This window comes from Doryrhamphus excisus, linkage group LG4 (genome assembly GCF_037039965.1).
Source record: "Doryrhamphus excisus strain RoL-2023G ecotype Guam linkage group LG4, RoL_Dexc_Guam_v1.1, whole genome shotgun sequence".
Taxonomy (NCBI): domain Eukaryota; kingdom Metazoa; phylum Chordata; class Actinopteri; order Syngnathiformes; family Syngnathidae; genus Doryrhamphus; species Doryrhamphus excisus.
Window position 1 is genome coordinate 12807501 of NC_136360.1, and position 19616 is coordinate 12827116.

General features: G+C 45.4%; 19 non-coding genes across 19 annotated transcripts; all 19 read right to left on the minus strand.

The window, feature by feature from the left end:
• Window positions 1-714: 714 nt before the first annotated feature.
• Window positions 715-786, minus strand: trnap-agg (transfer RNA proline (anticodon AGG)). The gene has a single exon. It is a non-coding gene; the product is annotated as a tRNA-Pro (tRNA).
• Window positions 787-1268: 482 nt separating this feature from the next.
• trnap-agg (transfer RNA proline (anticodon AGG)) lies at window positions 1269-1340 on the minus strand. Its single transcript has one exon. It is a non-coding gene; the product is annotated as a tRNA-Pro (tRNA).
• A 487-nt stretch (window positions 1341-1827) lies between these two features.
• Window positions 1828-1899, minus strand: trnap-ugg (transfer RNA proline (anticodon UGG)). The gene has a single exon. It is a non-coding gene; the product is annotated as a tRNA-Pro (tRNA).
• Window positions 1900-2169: 270 nt separating this feature from the next.
• trnap-ugg (transfer RNA proline (anticodon UGG)) lies at window positions 2170-2241 on the minus strand. The gene has a single exon. It is a non-coding gene; the product is annotated as a tRNA-Pro (tRNA).
• A 380-nt stretch (window positions 2242-2621) lies between these two features.
• Window positions 2622-2693, minus strand: trnap-cgg (transfer RNA proline (anticodon CGG)). The gene has a single exon. It is a non-coding gene; the product is annotated as a tRNA-Pro (tRNA).
• Window positions 2694-3516: 823 nt separating this feature from the next.
• trnap-agg (transfer RNA proline (anticodon AGG)) lies at window positions 3517-3588 on the minus strand. Its single transcript has one exon. It is a non-coding gene; the product is annotated as a tRNA-Pro (tRNA).
• Window positions 3589-4070: 482 nt separating this feature from the next.
• On the minus strand, window positions 4071-4142 carry trnap-ugg (transfer RNA proline (anticodon UGG)). Its single transcript has one exon. It is a non-coding gene; the product is annotated as a tRNA-Pro (tRNA).
• Window positions 4143-5887: 1745 nt separating this feature from the next.
• trnap-ugg (transfer RNA proline (anticodon UGG)) lies at window positions 5888-5959 on the minus strand. Its single transcript has one exon. It is a non-coding gene; the product is annotated as a tRNA-Pro (tRNA).
• Window positions 5960-7705: 1746 nt separating this feature from the next.
• trnap-ugg (transfer RNA proline (anticodon UGG)) lies at window positions 7706-7777 on the minus strand. Its single transcript has one exon. It is a non-coding gene; the product is annotated as a tRNA-Pro (tRNA).
• Window positions 7778-8157: 380 nt separating this feature from the next.
• Window positions 8158-8229, minus strand: trnap-cgg (transfer RNA proline (anticodon CGG)). Its single transcript has one exon. It is a non-coding gene; the product is annotated as a tRNA-Pro (tRNA).
• Window positions 8230-10739: 2510 nt separating this feature from the next.
• trnap-ugg (transfer RNA proline (anticodon UGG)) lies at window positions 10740-10811 on the minus strand. Its single transcript has one exon. It is a non-coding gene; the product is annotated as a tRNA-Pro (tRNA).
• A 248-nt stretch (window positions 10812-11059) lies between these two features.
• trnap-cgg (transfer RNA proline (anticodon CGG)) lies at window positions 11060-11131 on the minus strand. The gene has a single exon. It is a non-coding gene; the product is annotated as a tRNA-Pro (tRNA).
• Window positions 11132-13641: 2510 nt separating this feature from the next.
• On the minus strand, window positions 13642-13713 carry trnap-ugg (transfer RNA proline (anticodon UGG)). Its single transcript has one exon. It is a non-coding gene; the product is annotated as a tRNA-Pro (tRNA).
• A 380-nt stretch (window positions 13714-14093) lies between these two features.
• On the minus strand, window positions 14094-14165 carry trnap-cgg (transfer RNA proline (anticodon CGG)). Its single transcript has one exon. It is a non-coding gene; the product is annotated as a tRNA-Pro (tRNA).
• Window positions 14166-16525: 2360 nt separating this feature from the next.
• On the minus strand, window positions 16526-16597 carry trnap-agg (transfer RNA proline (anticodon AGG)). The gene has a single exon. It is a non-coding gene; the product is annotated as a tRNA-Pro (tRNA).
• A 487-nt stretch (window positions 16598-17084) lies between these two features.
• On the minus strand, window positions 17085-17156 carry trnap-ugg (transfer RNA proline (anticodon UGG)). Its single transcript has one exon. It is a non-coding gene; the product is annotated as a tRNA-Pro (tRNA).
• Window positions 17157-17426: 270 nt separating this feature from the next.
• Window positions 17427-17498, minus strand: trnap-ugg (transfer RNA proline (anticodon UGG)). The gene has a single exon. It is a non-coding gene; the product is annotated as a tRNA-Pro (tRNA).
• Window positions 17499-17878: 380 nt separating this feature from the next.
• Window positions 17879-17951, minus strand: trnap-cgg (transfer RNA proline (anticodon CGG)). Its single transcript has one exon. It is a non-coding gene; the product is annotated as a tRNA-Pro (tRNA).
• Window positions 17952-18774: 823 nt separating this feature from the next.
• trnap-ugg (transfer RNA proline (anticodon UGG)) lies at window positions 18775-18846 on the minus strand. The gene has a single exon. It is a non-coding gene; the product is annotated as a tRNA-Pro (tRNA).
• Window positions 18847-19616: the final 770 nt, after the last annotated feature.

The window sequence follows — 19616 nt, forward strand, 5'->3', positions numbered from 1 at the left end:
AATAGAAAGGAGAGGATTCACCATCCAACCGTTGTCACACTGTCATGACCCCATGAAATTTTGCTTGGATCAAATAGGGTCGACCGTGGTCAACCATCGAAAGAGCCCTTCTGGAGGCCCCTTCCTGTCTGTTGGTTCTCATTGATCCAGGTTAGAGTAAAGTACAAAGGTTGAATGGAAAGGAGAGGATTCACCACCCTAAGCGAGAATCATACCCCTAGACCAACGAGCCATGTACACACTGTCATGACCCCACTTGCTCCAAAAATTGTCTTGTAGATATCTGGAAGATGAAATTTTGCTTGGATCAAATAGGGTCTACCGTGGTCAACCATCAAAAGAGCCCTTCTGGAGGCCCCTTCCTGTCATTGAGAATGGCCAGCAGGGACCCTTGACTGGCAAATAAACCACCTTGTTCGACATGAGTACCCAATGTGTCTGTAGTGTCTCATTGATCCAGGTTAGAGTAAACCTCAAAGGTTTAATGGAAAGGAGAGGATTCACCATCCAACCATTGACTCAACCCTTTTCGAGTCACTGTAAGAGTATAAACCACCTTGTTCGACTTGAGTACCCAATGTGTCTGTAGTGTCTCATTGATCCAGGTTAGAGTAAACTACAAAGGTTGAATGGAAAGGAGAGGATTCACCATCCAACCATTGACCCTTTTCCAGTCACTTTAAGAGTATAACTGATGGTAAGAATGTAAAGCGAGGGCTCGTCCGGGATTTGAACCCGGGACCTCTCGCACCCTAAGCGAGAATCATACCCCTAGACCAACGAGCCATGTACACACTGTCGTGACCCCACTTGCTCCAAAAATTGTCTTGCAGATATCTGGAAGATGAATTTTTGCTTGGATCAAATAGGGTCTACCGTGGTCAACCATCGAAAGAACCCTTCTGGAGGCCCCTTCCTGTCATTGAGAATGGCCAGCAGGGACCCTTGACTGGCAAATAAACCACCTTGTTCGACATGAGTATCCAATGTGTCTGTAGTGTCTCATTGATCCAGGTTAGAGTAAACCTCAAAGGTTTAATGGAAAGGAGAGGATTCACCATCCAACCATTGACTCAACCTGTTTCGAGTCACTGTAAGAGTATAAACCACCTTGTTCGACTTGAGTACCCAATGTGTCTGTAGTGTCTCATTGATCCAGGTTAGAGTAAACTACAAAGGTTGAATGGAAAGGAGAGGATTCACCATCCAACCGTTGACCCTTTTCCAGTCACTTTAAGAGTATAACTGATGGTAAGAATGTAAAGCTAGGGCTCATCCGGGATTTGAACCCAGGACCTCTCGCACCCTAAGCGAGAATCATACCCCTAGACCAACGAGCCATGTACACGCTGTCATGACCCCACTTGCTCCAAAAATTGTCTTGCAGATATCTGGAAGATGAAATTTTGCTTGGATCAAATAGGGTCTACCGTGGTCAACCATCGAAAGAGCCCTTCTGGAGGCCCCTTCCTGTCATTGAGAATAGCCAGCAGGGACCCTTGACTGGCAAATAAACCACCTTGTTCGACATGAGTACCCAATGTGTCTGTAGTGTCTCATTGATCCAGGTTAGAGTAAACCTCAAAGGTTGAATGGAAAGGAGAGGATTCACCATCCAACCGTTGACTGAACCCTTTTCGAGTCACTGTAAGAGTATAAACCACCTTGTTCGACTTGAGTACCCAATGTGTCTGTAGTGTCTCATTGATCCAGGTTAGAGTAAAGTACAAAGGTTGAATGGAAAGGAGAGGATTCACCATCCAACCGTTGACTGAACCCTTTTCCAGTCACTTTAAGAGTATAACTGATGGTAAGAATGTAAAGCTAGGGCTCGTCCGGGATTTGAACCCGGGACCTCTCGCACCCAAAGCGAGAATCATACCCCTAGACCAACGACCCATGTATACACTACTGTGACCCCAATTGCTCCAAAAATTGTCTTGTAGATATCTGGAAGATGAAATTTTGCTTGGATCAAATAGGGTCGACCGTGGTCAACCATCGAAAGAGCCCTTCTGGAGGCCCCTTCCTGTCTGTTGGTTCTCATTGATCCAGGTTAGAGTAAAGTACAAAGGTTGAATGGAAAGGAGAGGATTCACCATCCAACCGTTGACTGAACCCTTTTCCAGTCATTGTTAAAGTATACCTGATGGTAAGAATGTAAAGCTTGGGCTCATCCGGGATTTGAACCCGGGACCTCTCGCACCCAAAGCGAGAATCATACCCCTAGACCAACGAGCCATGTATACCCTGCTATGACCCCACTTGCTCCAAAAATTACCTTGTAGATATCTGGAAGATGAAATTTTACTTGGATCAAATAGGGTCTTACCGTGGTCAACCTCCGAAAGAGCCCTCCTGAAGGCCTCTTCCTGTCATTGAGAATGGCCAGCATACCCAAGGGTCTCATTGATCCAGGTTAGAGTAAACTGCAAAGGTTAACCTTTGACTGGCGCATCGATCGCCTTGTTCACATGAGCACCCAATGTGTCTGGAGAGTCTCGGTCATGAAGGTTATAGTAAACTACAAATGATAAATAGAAGCATGAAAGTATACCCCATCCAACTGAACCCTTTCCAGTCATTGTGAAGGTGTACCTTATGGTAAGAATGCAAAGCTTGGGCTCGTCCGGGATTTGAACCCGGGACCTCTCACACCCGAAGCGAGAATCATACCCCTAGACCAACAAGCCCTGCATACATCGCAATGACCCTACGTGCTCGCAAAATTGTTTTCTAGATATCTGGAAGCTGAGTCTGTTGGTTCTCATTGATCCAGGTTAGAGTAAACTACAAAGGTTGAATAGAAAGGAGAGGATTCACCATCCAACCGTTGTCACACTGTCATGACCCCATGAAATTTTGCTTGGATCAAATAGGGTCGACCGTGGTCAACCATCGAAAGAGCCCTTCTGGAGGCCCCTTCCTGTCTGTTGGTTCTCATTGATCCAGGTTAGAGTAAAGTACAAAGGTTGAATGGAAAGGAGAGGATTCACCACCCTAAGCGAGAATCATACCCCTAGACCAACGAGCCATGTACACACTGTCATGACCCCACTTGCTCCAAAAATTGTCTTGTAGATATCTGGAAGATGAAATTTTGCTTGGATCAAATAGGGTCTACCGTGGTCAACCATCAAAAGAGCCCTTCTGGAGGCCCCTTCCTGTCATTGAGAATGGCCAGCAGGGACCCTTGACTGGCAAATAAACCACCTTGTTCGACATGAGTACCCAATGTGTCTGTAGTGTCTCATTGATCCAGGTTAGAGTAAACCTCAAAGGTTTAATGGAAAGGAGAGGATTCACCATCCAACCATTGACTCAACCCTTTTCGAGTCACTGTAAGAGTATAAACCACCTTGTTCGACTTGAGTACCCAATGTGTCTGTAGTGTCTCATTGATCCAGGTTAGAGTAAACTACAAAGGTTGAATGGAAAGGAGAGGATTCACCATCCAACCAGTGACCCTTTTCCAGTCACTTTAAGAGTATAACTGATGGTAAGAATGTAAAGCTAGGGCTCGTCCGGGATTTGAACCCGGGACCTCTCGCACCCTAAGCGAGAATCATACCCCTAGACCAACGAGCCATGTACACACTGTCATGACCCCACTTGCTCCAAAAATTGTCTTGTAGATATCTGGAAGATGAAATTTTGCTTGGATCAAATAGGGTCTACCGTGGTCAACCATCGAAAGAACCCTTCTGGAGGCCCCTTCCTGTCATTGAGAATGGCCAGCAGGGACCCTTGACTGGCAAATAAACCACCTTGTTCGACATGAGTATCCAATGTGTCTGTAGTGTCTCATTGATCCAGGTTAGAGTAAACCTCAAAGGTTTAATGGAAAGGAGAGGATTCACCATCCAACCATTGACTCAACCCGTTTCGAGTCACTGTAAGAGTATAAACCACCTTGTTCGACTTGAGTACCCAATGTGTCTGTAGTGTCTCATTGATCCAGGTTAGAGTAAACTACAAAGGTTGAATGGAAAGGAGAGGATTCACCATCCAACCGTTGACCCTTTTCCAGTCACTTTAAGAGTATAACTGATGGTAAGAATGTAAAGCTAGGGCTCATCCGGGATTTGAACCCAGGACCTCTCGCACCCTAAGCGAGAATCATACCCCTAGACCAACGAGCCATGTACACGCTGTCATGACCCCACTTGCTCCAAAAATTGTCTTGCAGATATCTGGAAGATGAAATTTTGCTTGGATCAAATAGGGTCTACCGTGGTCAACCATCGAAAGAGCCCTTCTGGAGGCCCCTTCCTGTCATTGAGAATAGCCAGCAGGGACCCTTGACTGGCAAATAAACCACCTTGTTCGACATGAGTACCCAATGTGTCTGTAGTGTCTCATTGATCCAGGTTAGAGTAAACCTCAAAGGTTTAATGGAAAGGAGAGGATTCACCATCCAACCATTGACTCAACCCTTTTCGAGTCACTGTAAGAGTATAAACCACCTTGTTCGACTTGAGTACCCAATGTGTCTGTAGTGTCTCATTGATCCAGGTTAGAGTAAACTACAAAGGTTGAATGGAAAGGAGAGGATTCACCATTCAACCGTTGACTGAACCCTTTTCCAGTCACTGTAAGAGTATACCTGATGGTAACTGCAAAGGTTAACCTTTGACTGGCGCATCGATCGCCTTGTTCACATGAGCACCCAATGTGTCTGGAGAGTCTCGGTCATGAAGGTTATAGTAAACTACAAATGATAAATAGAAGCATGAAAGTATAACCCATCCAAAGGAACCCTTTTCCAGTCATTGTGAAGGTATACCTTATGGTAAGAATGGGCTCATCCAGGATTTGAACCTGGGACCGCTCACACCCGAAGCAAGAAACATACCACTAGACCAACGAGCCCTGCATACATCACAATGACCCTACGTGCTCGCAAAATTGTTTTGTAGATATCTGGAAGCTGAGTCTGTTGGTTCTCATTGATCCAGGTTAGAGTAAACTACAAAGGTTGAATAGAAAGGAGAGGATTCACCATCCAACCGTTGACTTAACCCTTTTCCAGTCATTGTTAAAGTATACCTGATGGTAGGGTCTTACCGTGGTCAACCATCAAAAGAGCCCTTCTGGAGGCCTCTTCCAGTCATTGAGAATGGCCAGCAGAGACCCTTGACTGGCAAATAAACCACCTTATTCAACATGAGTACCAAATGTGTCTGTAGTGTCTCATTGATCCAGGTTAGAGTAAACTGCAAAGGTTGACCCTACACTGGCACATCAATCGCCTTATTCAACCTGAGCACCCGATGTGTCTGTAGAGTCTCAGTCTTGAAGGTTATAGTAAACTCCAAATGTTGAATAGAAGCATGAAAGTATGCCCCTTCCAACCTGGGCCCTCTTACAGTCACTGCGAACCCCGAGACCAACGAGCCATGTATACACTGCCATGACCCCACTTGCTCCAAAAACTGTTTTGTAGATATCTGGAAGATGAAATTTAACTTGGATCAAATAGGGTCTTACCGTGGTCAACCCTCTAATGAGCCCTTCTGGAGGCCTCTTCCAGTCATTGAGAATGGCCAGCAGGGACCCTTGACTGGCAAATAAATCACCTTGTTCGACATGAGTACCCAATGTGTCTGTAGTGTCTCATTGATCCAGGTTAGAGTAAACCTCAAAGGTTGAATGGAAAGGAGAGGATTCACCATCCAACCATTGACTCAACCCTTTTCGAGTCACTGTAAGAGTATAAACCACCTTGTTCGACTTGAGTACCCAATGTGTCTGTAGTGTTTCATTGATCCAGGTTAGTGTAAAGTACAAAGGTTGAATGGAAAGGAGAGGATTCTCCATCCAACCGTTGACTGAACCCTTTTCCAGTCACTGTTAAAGTATACCTGATGGTAAGAATGTAAAGCTTGGGCTCGTCCGGGATTTGAACCCGGGACCTCTCGCACCCAAAGCGAGAATCATACCCCTAGACCAACGAGCCATGTATACCCTGCTATGACCCCACTTGCTCCAAAAATTACCTTGTAGATATCTGGAAGATGAAATTTTACTTGGATCAAATAGGGTCTTACCGTGGTCAACCTCCGAAAGAGCCCTTCTGGAGGCCCCTTCCTGTCATTGAGAATAGCCAGCAGGGACCCTTGACTGGCAAATAAACCACCTTGTTCGACATGAGTACCCAATGTGTCTGTAGTGTCTCATTGATCCAGGTTAGAGTAAACCTCAAAGGTTTAATGGAAAGGAGAGGATTCACCATCCAACCATTGACTCAACCCTTTTCGAGTCACTGTAAGAGTATAAACCACCTTGTTCGACTTGAGTACCCAATGTGTCTGTAGTGTCTCATTGATCCAGGTTAGAGTAAACTACAAAGGTTGAATGGAAAGGAGAGGATTCACCATTCAACCGTTGACTGAACCCTTTTCCAGTCACTGTAAGAGTATACCTGATGGTAACTGCAAAGGTTAACCTTTGACTGGCGCATCGATCGCCTTGTTCACATGAGCACCCAATGTGTCTGGAGAGTCTCGGTCATGAAGGTTATAGTAAACTACAAATGATAAATAGAAGCATGAAAGTATAACCCATCCAAAGGAACCCTTTTCCAGTCATTGTGAAGGTATACCTTATGGTAAGAATGGGCTCATCCAGGATTTGAACCTGGGACCGCTCACACCCGAAGCAAGAAACATACCACTAGACCAACGAGCCCTGCATACATCACAATGACCCTACGTGCTCGCAAAATTGTTTTGTAGATATCTGGAAGCTGAGTCTGTTGGTTCTCATTGATCCAGGTTAGAGTAAACTACAAAGGTTGAATAGAAAGGAGAGGATTCACCATCCAACCGTTGACTTAACCCTTTTCCAGTCATTGTTAAAGTATACCTGATGGTAGGGTCTTACCGTGGTCAACCATCAAAAGAGCCCTTCTGGAGGCCTCTTCCAGTCATTGAGAATGGCCAGCAGAGACCCTTGACTGGCAAATAAACCACCTTATTCAACATGAGTACCAAATGTGTCTGTAGTGTCTCATTGATCCAGGTTAGAGTAAACTGCAAAGGTTGACCCTACACTGGCACATCAATCGCCTTATTCAACCTGAGCACCCGATGTGTCTGTAGAGTCTCAGTCTTGAAGGTTATAGTAAACTCCAAATGTTGAATAGAAGCATGAAAGTATGCCCCTTCCAACCTGGGCCCTCTTACAGTCACTGCGAACCCCGAGACCAACGAGCCATGTATACACTGCCATGACCCCACTTGCTCCAAAAACTGTTTTGTAGATATCTGGAAGATGAAATTTAACTTGGATCAAATAGGGTCTTACCGTGGTCAACCCTCTAATGAGCCCTTCTGGAGGCCTCTTCCAGTCATTGAGAATGGCCAGCAGGGACCCTTGACTGGCAAATAAATCACCTTGTTCGACATGAGTACCCAATGTGTCTGTAGTGTCTCATTGATCCAGGTTAGAGTAAACCTCAAAGGTTGAATGGAAAGGAGAGGATTCACCATCCAACCATTGACTCAACCCTTTTCGAGTCACTGTAAGAGTATAAACCACCTTGTTCGACTTGAGTACCCAATGTGTCTGTAGTGTTTCATTGATCCAGGTTAGTGTAAAGTACAAAGGTTGAATGGAAAGGAGAGGATTCTCCATCCAACCGTTGACTGAACCCTTTTCCAGTCACTGTTAAAGTATACCTGATGGTAAGAATGTAAAGCTTGGGCTCGTCCGGGATTTGAACCCGGGACCTCTCGCACCCAAAGCGAGAATCATACCCCTAGACCAACGAGCCATGTATACCCTGCTATGACCCCACTTGCTCCAAAAATTACCTTGTAGATATCTGGAAGATGAAATTTTACTTGGATCAAATAGGGTCTTACCGTGGTCAACCTCCGAAAGAGCCCTCCTGAAGGCCTCTTCCTGTCATTGAGAATGGCCAGCATACCCAAGGGTCTCATTGATCCAGGTTAGAGTAAACTGCAAAGGTTAACCTTTGACTGGCGCATCGATCGCCTTGTTCACATGAGCACCCAATGTGTCTGGAGAGACTCGGTCATGAAGGTTATAGTAAACTACAAATGATAAATAGAAGCATGAAAGTATACCCCATCCAACTGAACCCTTTCCAGTCATTGTGAAGGTGTACCTTATGGTAAGAATGCAAAGCTTGGGCTCGTCCGGGATTTGAACCCGGGACCTCTCACACCCGAAGCGAGAATCATACCCCTAGACCAACGAGCCCTGCATACATCGCAATGACCCTACGTGCTCCCAAAATTGTTTTCTAGATATCTGGAAGCTGAGTCTGTTGGTTCTCATTGATCCAGGTTAGAGTAAACTACAAAGGTTGAATAGAAAGGAGAGGATTCACCATCCAACCGTTGACTTAACCCTTTTCCAGTCATTGTTAAAGTATACCTGATGGTAGGGTCTTACCGTGGTCAATCATCGAAAGAGCCCTTCTGGAGGCCCCTTCCTGTCATTGAGAATGGCCAGCAGGGACCCTTGACTGGCAAATAAACCACCTTGTTCGACATGAGTACCCAATGTGTCTGTAGTGTCTCATTGATCCAGGTTAGAGTAAACCTCAAAGGTTTAATGGAAAGGAGAGGATTCACCATCCAACCATTGACTCAACCCTTTTCGAGTCACTGTAAGAGTATAAACCACCTTGTTCGACTTGAGTACCCAATGTGTCTGTAGTGTCTCATTGATCCAGGTTAGAGTAAAGTACAAAGGTTGAATGGAAAGGAGAGGATTCACCATCCAACCGTTGACTGAGCCCTTTTCCAGTCATTGTTAAAGTATACCTGATGGTAGGGTCTTACCGTGGTCAACCATCGAAAGAGCCCTTCTGGAGGCCTCTTCCAGTCATTGAGAATGGCCAGCAGAGACCCTTGACTGGCTAATAAACCGCCTTATTCAACATGAGTACCAAATGTGTCTGTAGTGTCTCATTGATCCAGGTTAGAGTAAACTGCAAAGGTTAACCCTAGACTGGCACATTGATCGCCTTATTCAACTTGAGCACCCGATGTGTCTGTAGAGTCTCAGTCTTGAAGGTTATAGTAAACTCCAAATGTTGAATAGAAGCATGAAAGTATGCCCCTTCCAACCTGTGCCCTCTTACAGTCACTGCGAACCCCGAGACCAACGAGCCATGTACACACTGTCATGACCCCACTTGCTCCAAAAATTGTCTTGTAGATATCTGGAAGATGAAATTTTGCTTGGATCAAATAGGGTCTACCGTGGTCAACCATCGAAAGAGCCCTTCTGGAGGCCCCTTCCTGTCATTGAGAATGGCCAGCAGGGACCCTTGACTGGCAAATAAACCACCTTGTTCGACATGAGTACCCAATGTGTCTGTAGTGTCTCATTGATCCAGGTTAGAGTAAACCTCAAAGGTTTAATGGAAAGGAGAGGATTCACCATCCAACCATTGACTCAACCCTTTTCGAGTCACTGTAAGAGTATAAACCACCTTGTTCGACTTGAGTACCCAATGTGTCTGTAGTGTCTCATTGATCCAGGTTAGAGTAAACTACAAAGGTTGAATGGAAAGGAGAGGATTCACCATCCAACCGTTGACTGAGCCCTTTTCCAGTCATTGTTAAAGTATACCTGATGGTAGGGTCTTACCGTGGTCAACCATCGAAAGAGCCCTTCTGGAGGCCTCTTCCAGTCATTGAGAATGGCCAGCAGAGACCCTTGACTGGCTAATAAACCGCCTTATTCAACATGAGTACCAAATGTGTCTGTAGTGTCTCATTGATCCAGGTTAGAGTAAACTGCAAAGGTTAACCCTAGACTGGCACATTGATCGCCTTATTCAACTTGAGCACCCGATGTGTCTGTAGAGTCTCAGTCTTGAAGGTTATAGTAAACTCCAAATGTTGAATAGAAGCATGAAAGTATGCCCCTTCCAACCTGGGCCCTCTTACAGTCACTGCGAACCCCGAGACCAACGAGCCATGTATACACTGCCATGACCCCACTTGCTCCAAAAACTGTTTTGTAGATATCTGGAAGATGAAATTTTGCTTGGATCAAATAGGGTCTACCGTGGTCAACCATCGAAAGAGCCCTTCTGGAGGCCCCTTCCTGTCATTGAGAATGGCCAGCAGGGACCCTTGACTGGCAAATAAACCACCTTGTTCGACATGAGTACCCAATGTGTCTGTAGTGTCTCATTGATCCAGGTTAGAGTAAACCTCAAAGGTTTAATGGAAAGGAGAGGATTCACCATCCAACCATTGACTCAACCCTTTTCGAGTCACTGTAAGAGTATAAACCACCTTGTTCGACTTGAGTACCCAATGTGTCTGTAGTGTCTCATTGATCCAGGTTAGAGTAAACTACAAAGGTTGAATGGAAAGGAGAGGATTCACCATCCAACCGTTGACTGAACCCTTTTCGAGTCACTGTAAGAGTATAAACCACCTTGTTCGACTTGAGTACCCAATGTGTCTGTAGTGTCTCATTGATCCAGGTTAGAGTAAACCTCAAAGGTTGAATGGAAAGGAGAGGATTCACCATCCAACCATTGACTCAACCCTTTTCGAGTCACTGTAAGAGTATAAACCACCTTGTTCGACTTGAGTACCCAATGTGTCTGTAGTGTTTCATTGATCCAGGTTAGTGTAAAGTACAAAGGTTGAATGGAAAGGAGAGGATTCTCCATCCAACCGTTGACTGAACCCTTTTCCAGTCACTGTTAAAGTATACCTGATGGTAAGAATGTAAAGCTTGGGCTCGTCCGGGATTTGAACCCGGGACCTCTCGCACCCAAAGCGAGAATCATACCCCTAGACCAACGAGCCATGTATACCCTGCTATGACCCCACTTGCTCCAAAAATTACCTTGTAGATATCTGGAAGATGAAATTTTACTTGGATCAAATAGGGTCTTACCGTGGTCAACATGAGCACCCAATGTGTCTGGAGAGACTCGGTCATGAAGGTTATAGTAAACTACAAATGATAAATAGAAGCATGAAAGTATACCCCATCCAACTGAACCCTTTCCAGTCATTGTGAAGGTGTACCTTATGGTAAGAATGCAAAGCTTGGGCTCGTCCGGGATTTGAACCCGGGACCTCTCACACCCGAAGCGAGAATCATACCCCTAGACCAACGAGCCCTGCATACATCGCAATGACCCTACGTGCTCGCAAAATTGTTTTCTAGATATCTGGAAGCTGAGTCTGTTGGTTCTCATTGATCCAGGTTAGAGTAAACTACAAAGGTTGAATAGAAAGGAGAGGATTCACCATCCAACCGTTGACTTAACCCTTTTCCCGTCATTGTTAAAGTATACCTGATGGTAGGGTCTTACCGTGGTCAATCATCGAAAGAGCCCTTCTGGAGGCCCCTTCCTGTCATTGAGAATGGCCAGCAGGGACCCTTGACTGGCAAATAAACCACCTTGTTCGACATGAGTACCCAATGTGTCTGTAGTGTCTCATTGATCCAGGTTAGAGTAAACCTCAAAGGTTTAATGGAAAGGAGAGGATTCACCATCCAACCATTGACTCAACCCTTTTCGAGTCACTGTAAGAGTATAAACCACCTTGTTCGACTTGAGTACCCAATGTGTCTGTAGTGTCTCATTGATCCAGGTTAGAGTAAAGTACAAAGGTTGAATGGAAAGGAGAGGATTCACCATCCAACCGTTGACTGAGCCCTTTTCCAGTCATTGTTAAAGTATACCTGATGGTAGGGTCTTACCGTGGTCAACCATCGAAAGAGCCCTTCTGGAGGCCTCTTCCAGTCATTGAGAATGGCCAGCAGAGACCCTTGACTGGCTAATAAACCGCCTTATTCAACATGAGTACCAAATGTGTCTGTAGTGTCTCATTGATCCAGGTTAGAGTAAACTGCAAAGGTTAACCCTAGACTGGCACATTGATCGCCTTATTCAACTTGAGCACCCGATGTGTCTGTAGAGTCTCAGTCTTGAAGGTTATAGTAAACTCCAAATGTTGAATAGAAGCATGAAAGTATGCCCCTTCCAACCTGTGCCCTCTTACAGTCACTGCGAACCCCGAGACCAACGAGCCATGTACACACTGTCATGACCCCACTTGCTCCAAAAATTGTCTTGTAGATATCTGGAAGATGAAATTTTGCTTGGATCAAATAGGGTCTACCGTGGTCAACCATCGAAAGAGCCCTTCTGGAGGCCCCTTCCTGTCATTGAGAATGGCCAGCAGGGACCCTTGACTGGCAAATAAACCACCTTGTTCGACATGAGTACCCAATGTGTCTGTAGTGTCTCATTGATCCAGGTTAGAGTAAACCTCAAAGGTTTAATGGAAAGGAGAGGATTCACCATCCAACCATTGACTCAACCCTTTTCGAGTCACTGTAAGAGTATAAACCACCTTGTTCGACTTGAGTACCCAATGTGTCTGTAGTGTCTCATTGATCCAGGTTAGAGTAAACTACAAAGGTTGAATGGAAAGGAGAGGATTCACCATCCAACCGTTGACTGAGCCCTTTTCCAGTCATTGTTAAAGTATACCTGATGGTAGGGTCTTACCGTGGTCAACCATCGAAAGAGCCCTTCTGGAGGCCTCTTCCAGTCATTGAGAATGGCCAGCAGAGACCCTTGACTGGCTAATAAACCGCCTTATTCAACATGAGTACCAAATGTGTCTGTAGTGTCTCATTGATCCAGGTTAGAGTAAACTGCAAAGGTTAACCCTAGACTGGCACATTGATCGCCTTATTCAACTTGAGCACCCGATGTGTCTGTAGAGTCTCAGTCTTGAAGGTTATAGTAAACTCCAAATGTTGAATAGAAGCATGAAAGTATGCCCCTTCCAACCTGGGCCCTCTTACAGTCACTGCGAACCCCGAGACCAACGAGCCATGTATACACTGCCATGACCCCACTTGCTCCAAAAACTGTTTTGTAGATATCTGGAAGATGAAATTTTGCTTGGATCAAATAGGGTCTACCGTGGTCAACCATCGAAAGAGCCCTTCTGGAGGCCCCTTCCTGTCATTGAGAATGGCCAGCAGGGACCCTTGACTGGCAAATAAACCACCTTGTTCGACATGAGTACCCAATGTGTCTGTAGTGTCTCATTGATCCAGGTTAGAGTAAACCTCAAAGGTTTAATGGAAAGGAGAGGATTCACCATCCAACCATTGACTCAACCCTTTTCGAGTCACTGTAAGAGTATAAACCACCTTGTTCGACTTGAGTACCCAATGTGTCTGTAGTGTCTCATTGATCCAGGTTAGAGTAAACTACAAAGGTTGAATGGAAAGGAGAGGATTCACCATCCAACCGTTGACTGAACCCTTTTCGAGTCACTGTAAGAGTATAAACCACCTTGTTCGACTTGAGTACCCAATGTGTCTGTAGTGTCTCATTGATCCAGGTTAGAGTAAACCTCAAAGGTTGAATGGAAAGGAGAGGATTCACCATCCAACCATTGACTCAACCCTTTTCGAGTCACTGTAAGAGTATAAACCACCTTGTTCGACTTGAGTACCCAATGTGTCTGTAGTGTTTCATTGATCCAGGTTAGTGTAAAGTACAAAGGTTGAATGGAAAGGAGAGGATTCTCCATCCAACCGTTGACTGAACCCTTTTCCAGTCACTGTTAAAGTATACCTGATGGTAAGAATGTAAAGCTTGGGCTCGTCCGGGATTTGAACCCGGGACCTCTCGCACCCAAAGCGAGAATCATACCCCTAGACCAACGAGCCATGTATACCCTGCTATGACCCCACTTGCTCCAAAAATTACCTTGTAGATATCTGGAAGATGAAATTTTACTTGGATCAAATAGGGTCTTACCGTGGTCAACCTCCGAAAGAGCCCTCCTGAAGGCCTCTTCCTGTCATTGAGAATGGCCAGCATACCCAAGGGTCTCATTGATCCAGGTTAGAGTAAACTGCAAAGGTTAACCTTTGACTGGCGCATCGATCGCCTTGTTCACATGAGCACCCAATGTGTCTGGAGAGACTCGGTCATGAAGGTTATAGTAAACTACAAATGATAAATAGAAGCATGAAAGTATACCCCATCCAACTGAACCCTTTCCAGTCATTGTGAAGGTGTACCTTATGGTAAGAATGCAAAGCTTGGGCTCGTCCGGGATTTGAACCCGGGACCTCTCACACCCGAAGCGAGAATCATACCCCTAGACCAACGAGCCCTGCATACATCGCAATGACCCTACGTGCTCGCAAAATTGTTTTCTAGATATCTGGAAGCTGAGTCTGTTGGTTCTCATTGATCCAGGTTAGAGTAAACTACAAAGGTTGAATAGAAAGGAGAGGATTCACCATCCAACCGTTGACTTAACCCTTTTCCAGTCATTGTTAAAGTATACCTGATGGTAGGGTCTTACCGTGGTCAATCATCGAAAGAGCCCTTCTGGAGGCCCCTTCCTGTCATTGAGAATGGCCAGCAGGGACCCTTGACTGGCAAATAAACCACCTTGTTCGACATGAGTACCCAATGTGTCTGTAGTGTCTCATTGATCCAGGTTAGAGTAAACCTCAAAGGTTTAATGGAAAGGAGAGGATTCACCATCCAACCATTGACTCAACCCTTTTCGAGTCACTGTAAGAGTATAAACCACCTTGTTCGACTTGAGTACCCAATGTGTCTGTAGTGTCTCATTGATCCAGGTTAGAGTAAAGTACAAAGGTTGAATGGAAAGGAGAGGATTCACCATCCAACCGTTGACTGAGCCCTTTTCCAGTCATTGTTAAAGTATACCTGATGGTAGGGTCTTACCGTGGTCAACCATCGAAAGAGCCCTTCTGGAGGCCTCTTCCAGTCATTGAGAATGGCCAGCAGAGACCCTTGACTGGCTAATAAACCGCCTTATTCAACATGAGTACCAAATGTGTCTGTAGTGTCTCATTGATCCAGGTTAGAGTAAACTGCAAAGGTTAACCCTAGACTGGCACATTGATCGCCTTATTCAACTTGAGCACCCGATGTGTCTGTAGAGTCTCAGTCTTGAAGGTTATAGTAAACTCCAAATGTTGAATAGAAGCATGAAAGTATGCCCCTTCCAACCTGTGCCCTCTTACAGTCACTGCGAACCCCGAGACCAACGAGCCATGTACACACTGTCATGACCCCACTTGCTCCAAAAATTGTCTTGTAGATATCTGGAAGATGAAATTTTGCTTGGATCAAATAGGGTCTACCGTGGTCAACCATCGAAAGAGCCCTTCTGGAGGCCCCTTCCTGTCATTGAGAATGGCCAGCAGGGACCCTTGACTGGCAAATAAACCACCTTGTTCGACATGAGTACCCAATGTGTCTGTAGTGTCTCATTGATCCAGGTTAGAGTAAACCTCAAAGGTTTAATGGAAAGGAGAGGATTCACCATCCAACCATTGACTCAACCCTTTTCGAGTCACTGTAAGAGTATAAACCACCTTGTTCGACTTGAGTACCCAATGTGTCTGTAGTGTCTCATTGATCCAGGTTAGAGTAAACTACAAAGGTTGAATGGAAAGGAGAGGATTCACCATCCAACCGTTGACTGAGCCCTTTTCCAGTCATTGTTAAAGTATACCTGATGGTAGGGTCTTACCGTGGTCAACCATCGAAAGAGCCCTTCTGGAGGCCTCTTCCAGTCATTGAGAATGGCCAGCAGAGACCCTTGACTGGCTAATAAACCGCCTTATTCAACATGAGTACCAAATGTGTCTGTAGTGTCTCATTGATCCAGGTTAGAGTAAACTGCAAAGGTTAACCCTAGACTGGCACATTGATCGCCTTATTCAACTTGAGCACCCGATGTGTCTGTAGAGTCTCAGTCTTGAAGGTTATAGTAAACTCCAAATGTTGAATAGAAGCATGAAAGTATGCCCCTTCCAACCTGGGCCCTCTTACAGTCACTGCGAACCCCGAGACCAACGAGCCATGTATACACTGCCATGACCCCACTTGCTCCAAAAACTGTTTTGTAGATATCTGGAAGATGAAATTTTGCTTGGATCAAATAGGGTCTACCGTGGTCAACCATCGAAAGAGCCCTTCTGGAGGCCCCTTCCTGTCATTGAGAATGGCCAGCAGGGACCCTTGACTGGCAAATAAACCACCTTGTTCGACATGAGTACCCAATGTGTCTGTAGTGTCTCATTGATCCAGGTTAGAGTAAACCTCAAAGGTTTAATGGAAAGGAGAGGATTCACCATCCAACCATTGACTCAACCCTTTTCGAGTCACTGTAAGAGTATAAACCACCTTGTTCGACTTGAGTACCCAATGTGTCTGTAGTGTCTCATTGATCCAGGTTAGAGTAAACTACAAAGGTTGAATGGAAAGGAGAGGATTCACCATCCAACCGTTGACTGAACCCTTTTCGAGTCACTGTAAGAGTATAAACCACCTTGTTCGACTTGAGTACCCAATGTGTCTGTAGTGTCTCATTTATCCAGGTTAGAGTAAACTACAAAGGTTGAATGGAAAGGAGAGGATTCACCATCCAACCGTTGACCCTTTTCCAGTCACTTTAAGAGTATAACTGATGGTAAGAATGTAAAGCTAGGGCTCGTCCGGGATTTGAACCCGGGACCTCTCGCTCCCTAAGCGAGAATCATACCCCTAGACCAACGAGCCATGTACACACTGTCATGTCCCCACTTGCTCCAAAAATTGTCTTGCAGATATCTGGAAGATGAAATTTTGCTTGGATCAAATAGGGTCTACCGTGGTCAACCATCGAAAGAGCCCTTCTGGAGGCCCCTTCCTGTCATTGAGAATAGCCAGCAGGGACCCTTGACTGGCAAATAAACCACCTTGTTCGACATGAGTACCCAATGTGTCTGTAGTGTCTCATTGATCCAGGTTAGAGTAAACCTCAAAGGTTGAATGGAAAGGAGAGGATTCACCATCCAACCGTTGACTGAACCCTTTTCGAGTCACTGTAAGAGTATAAACCACCTTGTTCGACTTGAGTACCCAATGTGTCTGTAGTGTCTCATTGATCCAGGTCAGAGTAAAGTACAAAGGTTGAATGGAAAGGAGAGGATTCACCATCCAACCGTTGACTGAACCCTTTTCCAGTCACTTTAAGAGTATAACTGATGGTAAGAATGTAAAGCTAGGGCTCGTCCGGGATTTGAACCCGGGACCTCTCGCACCCAAAGCGAGAATCATACCCCTAGACCAACGACCCATGTATACACTACTGTGACCCCAATTGCTCCAAAAATTGTCTTGTAGATATCTGGAAGATGAAATTTTGCTTGGATCAAATAGGGTCGACCGTGGTCAACCATCGAAAGAGCCCTTCTGGAGGCCCCTTCCTGTCTGTTGGTTCTCATTGATCCAGGTTAGAGTAAAGTACAAAGGTTGAATGGAAAGGAGAGGATTCACCATCCAACCGTTGACTGAACCCTTTTCCAGTCATTGTTAAAGTATACCTGATGGTAAGAATGTAAAGCTTGGGCTCATCCGGGATTTGAACCCGGGACCTCTCGCACCCAAAGCGAGAATCATACCCCTAGACCAACGAGCCATGTATACCCTGCTATGACCCCACTTGCTCCAAAAATTACCTTGTAGATATCTGGAAGATGAAATTTTACTTGGATCAAATAGGGTCTTACCGTGGTCAACCTCCGAAAGAGCCCTCCTGAAGGCCTCTTCCTGTCATTGAGAATGGCCAGCATACCCAAGGGTCTCATTGATCCAGGTTAGAGTAAACTGCAAAGGTTAACCTTTGACTGGCGCATCGATCGCCTTGTTCACATGAGCACCCAATGTGTCTGGAGAGTCTCGGTCATGAAGGTTATAGTAAACTACAAATGATAAATAGAAGCATGAAAGTATACCCCATCCAACTGAACCCTTTCCAGTCATTGTGAAGGTGTACCTTATGGTAAGAATGCAAAGCTTGGGCTCGTCCCGGGATTTGAACCCAGGACCTCTCACACCCGAAGCGAGAATCATACCCCTAGACCAACGAGCCCTGCATACATCGCAATGACCCTACGTGCTTGCAAAATTGTTTTCTAGATATCTGGAAGCTGAGTCTGTTGGTTCTCATTGATCCAGGTTAGAGTAAACTACAAAGGTTGAATAGAAAGGAGAGGATTCACCATCCAACCGTTGTCACACTGTCATGACCCCATGAAATTTTGCTTGGATCAAATAGGGTCGACCGTGGTCAACCATCGAAAGAGCCCTTCTGGAGGCCCCTTCCTGTCTGTTGGTTCTCATTGATCCAGGTTAGAGTAAAGTACAAAGGTTGAATGGAAAGGAGAGGATTCACCACCCTAAGCGAGAATCATACCCCTAGACCAACGAGCCATGTACACACTGTCATGACCCCACTTGCTCCAAAAGTTGTCTTGTAGATATCTGGAAGATGAAATTTTGCTTGGATCAAATAGGGTCTACCGTGGTCAACCATCAAAAGAGCCCTTCTGGAGGCCCCTTCCTGTCATTGAGAATGGCCAGCAGGGACCCTTGACTGGCAAATAAACCACCTTGTTCGACATGAGTACCCAATGTGTCTGTAGTGTCTCATTGATCCAGGTTAGAGTAAACCTCAAAGGTTTAATGGAAAGGAGAGGATTCACCATCCAACCATTGACTCAACCCTTTTCGAGTCACTGTAAGAGTATAAACCACCTTGTTCGACTTGAGTACCCAATGTGTCTGTAGTGTCTCATTGATCCAGGTTAGAGTAAACTACAAAGGTTGAATGGAAAGGAGAGGATTCACCATCCAACCGTTGACCCTTTTCCAGTCACTTTAAGAGTATAACTGATGGTAAGAATGTAAAGCTAGGGCTCGTCCGGGATTTGAACCCGGGACCTCTCGCACCCTAAGCTAGAATCATACCCCTAGACCAACGAGCCATGTATACACAACTGCGACCCCAAAAATTGTCTTGTAGATATCTTGAAGATGAAATTTGCTTGGATCAAATAGGGTCTTACCATGGTCAACCTCCGAAAGAGCCCTCCTGAAGGCCTCTTCCAGTCATTGAGAATGGCCAGCATACCCAAGGGTCTCATTGATCCAGGTTAGAGTAAACTGCAAAGGTTAACCTTTGACTGGCGCATCGATCACCTTGTTCACATGAGCACCCAATGTGTCTGGAGAGTCTCGGTCATGAAGGTTATAGTAAACTACAAATGATAAATAGAAGCATGAAAGTATAACCCATCCAACTGAACCCCTTTCCAGTCATTGTGAAGGTATATCTTAGGGTAAGAATGGAAAGCTTGGTCTCGATCCAGGTTAGAGTAAACTACAAAGGTTGAATGGAAAGGAGAGGATTCACCATCCAACCGTTGACTTTTCCAGTCATTGTTAAAGTATACCTGATGTTGAGAATGTAAAGCTTGGGCTCATCCGGGATTTGAACCCGGACCTCTCGCACCCGAAGTGAGAATCATACCCCTAGAACAATGAGCCCTGTATGTACTGCCATGGCCCCACTTGCTCCAAAAACTCTTTTGTAGATATCTGTAAGATGAAATTTTACTTGGATCAAATAGGGTCTACCGTGGTCAACCATCGAATCAGCCCTTCTGTAGGCCTCTTCCAGTCATTGAGAATGAGAGCCCTGTGATTGGCTGACGACCAGTCCAGGGTGTACCCCGCCTCTTGCCCGAAGACAACT